We start from the raw sequence: 5,388 nt of genomic DNA, 5'->3' as shown, positions 1-5,388 counted from the left end.
GCTTTGAATGTATTCTAAAATGTTAAAGTTATCTCTGAGAGGTGGGATGATATATAATTTAATAGACATCTGGAATTTTCTATAATAAGTATGCATTAGTTTATAATAAAGTTATTTAAAAGCTAAAATACTTTATCATTAATTATAATAGAAAAATGTTTTGGAGAATAAAAGTGTTTCAGAGTTGATTTTCTCCTAATACCTTAATGAGAAAGGGTAAGAATTATTATTAGGTCCCTAAAACATGAAGAAACATGGGCCAGGGACATTCTGTAACTTTGACCTGGATAAACACATGAGAGATCAGAGGAGCCTGGTATTTTGACTCCTACCTCTGTGTTAATTGTATTTATTTACACAGGGCTTACAGTATGACAGGCAAAGTTCTGACCTCTTTACATGAAATAACTGATTTATTCTTCACAACACCTGCTTGAAGTAGATACTAATATTCTCTCCATTTTTCCGATGATGCAACAGAGGAACAGAGAAGTTGAGTAACTTGTCCAAGGTTATACACCCTGTCAGTGGCAGAGCTCAGGTTTTAATACAAAGGTCTGGCTTCAAGGACAAGACTGCAAAAAGAAAAAGATATATATATACAAAATGGCATTCTATTTAGTGTGCTTTGCATGTGTTTTCGAGAGCAACAGGATGAAAAGTTATGACTGTAACTATTTGTACTTAAAATTATGAAATGTTTATTATATGTGAAGTATTTTTTCTTTTTCAAAAAATTTTTTAATGTTTTTATTTATTTGAGAGAGAAAGTGAGAAAGAGAGAGAGAGAGAGCACACAGGCAGGGGAGGGGCAGAGAGAGAGAGACACACACACACACAGAATCAGAAGAAGGCTCCAGGCTCTGAGCTATCGGCATAAAGCTCTACGTGAGGCTCAAACTCATGAACTGTGAGATCATGACCTGAGCCAAAGTCAGATGCTTAACCGACTGAGCCACTCTGGTGCCCCTGAAGTATTTTTTTCTTAAATTTATTTATTGAGAGAGAGAGAGAGAGAGAGCAGGAGTGGGTCAGAGATTGAAAGGGAGAGAAAGAATCCCAAGCAGGCTCCATGCCATCAGTGCGGAGCCTGATCTGGGGCTCGATCTCATGAACTGTGAGATCATGGCCTGAGTTGAAACCAAGAGCTGGACACTTAAACAGCTGAGCCACCCTGGTGCCCCTATGTGAGGTATGTTTTAAGGTAGTAAGGAAACAAGAAATATGTTGGCACTGCTGCCCTTGGGAAGCTCATAATGTAGTGGAGGGAGGTAGCAGTGGAAAGAATTGAACACCATGTAATAAACACTGACTATTAAATGACATATTAAACGCATAATCTTATACAGTGACATTGAATTACCCCAAAACAAAGAGTTTTTGGTGTTCTCACCTAAATTTCTTGGTAGATAAGGAATTAACTAAAAATAGCAGTCATATATATATGGAGTTATGTCTAGAGAGTGTACTGTAAGCTCTGGGAAAGTGAATACGGCAGTTGCTGAAGCGTCCGCGATGTTCTGGTCTCAAAGCTGTTGAACGCATGGCACTAGGAGAACAGAGCCCCATAATCTCCCAGGAGCCAGTTAAGGAACAAACCCTCTGTAATTGCCTACCAGTCCTTGAAACTGCACACCTTCTCTTCATGCTTTCACATAATCTCCAGATGTATGTTTGGTCTGTCTGGAGGCTCTTTGTGTTTTCCTTCCATGCTTTTACATTCTTTAATGTTTGTACCTGGTGAACAAGAAACAAGGACTATGTGAAGTTTGCTGTTTTGCTGGCAGAGGTTGCCATCCACATCCATTCAGTCTAAGTATCTGAGAACTTTTTCTTCGGTGCATGGTTACACATATAGTTTAGGAAACCACTTTATAAACTCAGAAATGATGAAGTATATAGTGCTCATTGTTTTACTAAGAAGAATGTGACAAAAAAAATAATGGTAAGCTTCCTGTGAGTTTATTCCTAGATGGTAGAAATTTAGTTTTTCTATATACTGGGGAGATTTTAAAACAATCTATTTTATATTCCTTTACAAAGAGTAAAATTCTGACCTACTTTTTGGCGGTGGATACTGCATGAATGCTTTAGGTCTGAAAGATATAATGTCAGTATGATATTTCAGGTGATACCAAAGGCTAAAGGTATCTTTAGCTGGGTTCTTAGAACCGGTACAAGAGCTCGATGCCGTGGGAAGGGGCAATGCATTAAATTACATCAGCTAGGATGATAAAATGTGGTATTTGCCCAAGTTCTATTTTTTACTTTGCTGGAATTCCACATCCATATAGAAAGACATGATGTCAAGGATAACACAGCAACTACTATAGCAGCTGATCCTGTCTTTCCCCATGGACTCTAGCTGACAGAGTTGACACAGTCTTGTGCTTTTGGAGTATGATGAACCATTGTTCTTATAAACAGAAAACAACCATACTGAATGTGCCAGATAATTCTCAGAGAGGCAAGATTGCTGATGGTGTAAGTTGGCCTCACTCACCTTATTTGTGGGTTCTCTGGAGTATGTTGGATCACATGTCTAATTAAAAGGCACTAAATGACCCCCTAGGATTTTCAAACAGTTAGTATAGTTTCCTAAATAAAATAGAAAGTGATCACAAAAAGTAAGACTCCATCTTGGGAATAAAAATGGCCTATAAGATATTTGAAACATTAGTTTATATTTTATTATTTACAAAATAATGAAACATAAACAATGGAGTGAATGAAAATTTACTCCTAGACTCTTAGAATTCTATGACAAGTCTGCATGCATCTTTTAAAGTTTGGTATTGATAGTTTTAGGGAAATGAAATGGAAGTAAAAAGATTGAAGAAAATGATCTCCAGGATCCAATCAGCTTTAAAATTTTGTTCTTGTGTGATTTGAGTTAGGTGGTAAAGTTCTGGAACAAATTCAATGAAGGATTGAACAGAATGATGATTGTTTTAGGAAACATTTAGAAATCATTAATCTGAAGTTGCCAACTGGATGGCAGGTTACTGAGAAAAGCTAGGGATGCTAAGTCATGTGCAGGTCATTCTTGATTTCATAGCAGTCTTTGGTTCATCCACAGCCTGACTATTGTGCTAGTGAGACAATGGGTCTGTCACCTCATAGAGATTCTGAAATTCTTTTCAGGGAGAATCTGAGTATTAGGTATATTTTTTCCTCTAAAGTTATTCAACAGTTGTTTTCCCACAATGATGGAAATAATCATCACATGGGGAATGCATTTCAGGGTCCTTGGGGAAGGCAATGCATTAATTTGAAAGGCACAAAAATGGTTTTGGGTTGTTGCCCCTTATGTGTTTCCAAATCTGCTGGCAGAAAGTGAACATTTTAGAATTTAATTGAATAATTCGCATTCTGGCATCCCTTGGGTCATTCTTCTCATATGTATTATAAGATACTCTTTTTGAGAGGCTTTCAAATAAGAATAAAATTACATAAAAAAAAAACCTTGGGATTTACAAATAAAATACTTTACAGGTTCACTTAGAAACCTAAAAAAACTACTGGTTTTTAGTTATTTCCATCCTAGCAAAATAAAATACATTTATAAATCTCTTGGAGAACTTTAAGTATCTATCTATCTATACATCACCTAACTATATTTTGTTTGAGTAAAGTTCACAAATTGTCAGGCTATTGCCAAATCAGGTCATCAGATATATCTTTGGACTTTATTAAAATTACGAACATTAAAAATTCGGACATTTTTACATAAAACTTTGGATTTTCAGCTCCTCCAGAAAAAAAAAAAACAGATGGTCTGGGTCTATATGCCCATGCCAATGGTTAGCTGGAGTATGCTCCCCAGTTTGACACAGCCTTCATTATCCCCTGCGGTCCTTCATCCAATCAGCTTCATTCACTCCTGTTGCTTGCCTGGCTCTTATAAGCAACTTAATAAGTGACAAGAAAGTAAAGGTGAAATTAAACTTTGTTCCCAGCCAGCTGTACTCTCCAGTCTTGGCATGCTTTCTACCACAACTCATGCTGTTCTCTTCAAGTTCTTCTTTATTAATTTCCTGAATTCCAACATCATGGTGTTATGTACTTTAAGCATAGCTAACCACTGTTGCTTGGACTTGAAGGACAGCCACATTGAAGGTTCCAAAGACGACAGATTGTTGATAACATACCATAATCTTATTTACCTCACCAGTGAAATACTTTTAGTTTTTAGTTTTTAGGAAGATAGGGTTCACAAAAACTTTTGGCACTTGGGAAACCAGGCATCTGCTTGACAGAGAGACAGCATTAATGATTTCTTTCAAGAAAACACTAGAATAAAGAGCTATACTTGTACATTATACCTCACAATTACACGTCAATTTCCTTGCATTGAAAATGGACTAGAAGAAAGAGGAGTGGCTTCATGAGATTTTACCACATTTTTTTTCAGATGTTCCTCACATAGGTGAGGTACCAACTTATTTAGAAGCATTTAAGAGGACTTTTGTTTATGGAATTGAATCATAGCTCCAAGAGTCACTAAAGAACAATGGATGTGAAAAAAATTCCGAGAATATTCCTTTATTCTTCTTAGTTTCTTTGCAGCTTTTAATATGGCTTACCACACTTTCCTAAAAACTACTTCTATTGGTCTCCATGTTATTTGCATTGTCCTGGTATTTGAAGCTAGATTCTCTTTCTCTATTTCTCCATACAGCTGGCTTCTAAATCAGTTTTGCTATTAACTCCTACTTTTCCTTCCACACATTCACTCAGTTGTCAAAATCCTGTCAATATTTTTGGTGTCATTTCTCTTCAACCTCTCCTTCCTTTCAGTTTTATTGTCAAAAGCTGAATCTAGGCCCTCACTTACTTGTGCCTCAACACTTGTCTTCTAACTGGCCATCATTCCTCCAAGATTTATTTTTTCCAGTTCTCTGTAAAATTGTCTTGGGCACTGTGTTGATGTCTTTTCCTGCTCAGAAATCTTTAATGTTCAAACTCCTAAGACTGACATCCAGTGTCTTCTGCTTTGTTTATGCTTTTATTTGTTCATTTCTATATAGGTGAAAACAATTTTAGTTTATTTAAAAAATTTATAGTGTAAAATTCAGTGGTTTTTATTATATTCACAAAGTTGTACAACCATCACCACTATCTAATTTTTATCAAGCTCTCCCTCCCCCAACTGCCCAAACTCTACCCAAGAGCAGTCATTCCCCATTTTCCTTTTTCCTCCATTCTCGCAACTAATTTCTATCTCTATGGATTTGCCTATTCTGAACATTTCATATAAATGGAATCATAAAATATGTAACATTTTGTGTGTATCTACTTTAATTTAGCATAATAATCTCAGAGTTCATCAATGCCATTGTATCTATTTGTACTTGATTACTTTTTATGGTGGAGTAGTGTCTCATT

Source organism: Crocuta crocuta, unplaced genomic scaffold (genome assembly GCF_008692635.1).
Source record: "Crocuta crocuta isolate KB4526 unplaced genomic scaffold, BGI_CrCroc_1.0 scaffold788, whole genome shotgun sequence".
Classification (NCBI taxonomy): domain Eukaryota; kingdom Metazoa; phylum Chordata; class Mammalia; order Carnivora; family Hyaenidae; genus Crocuta; species Crocuta crocuta.
This window is presented reverse-complemented; position numbering follows the sequence as displayed.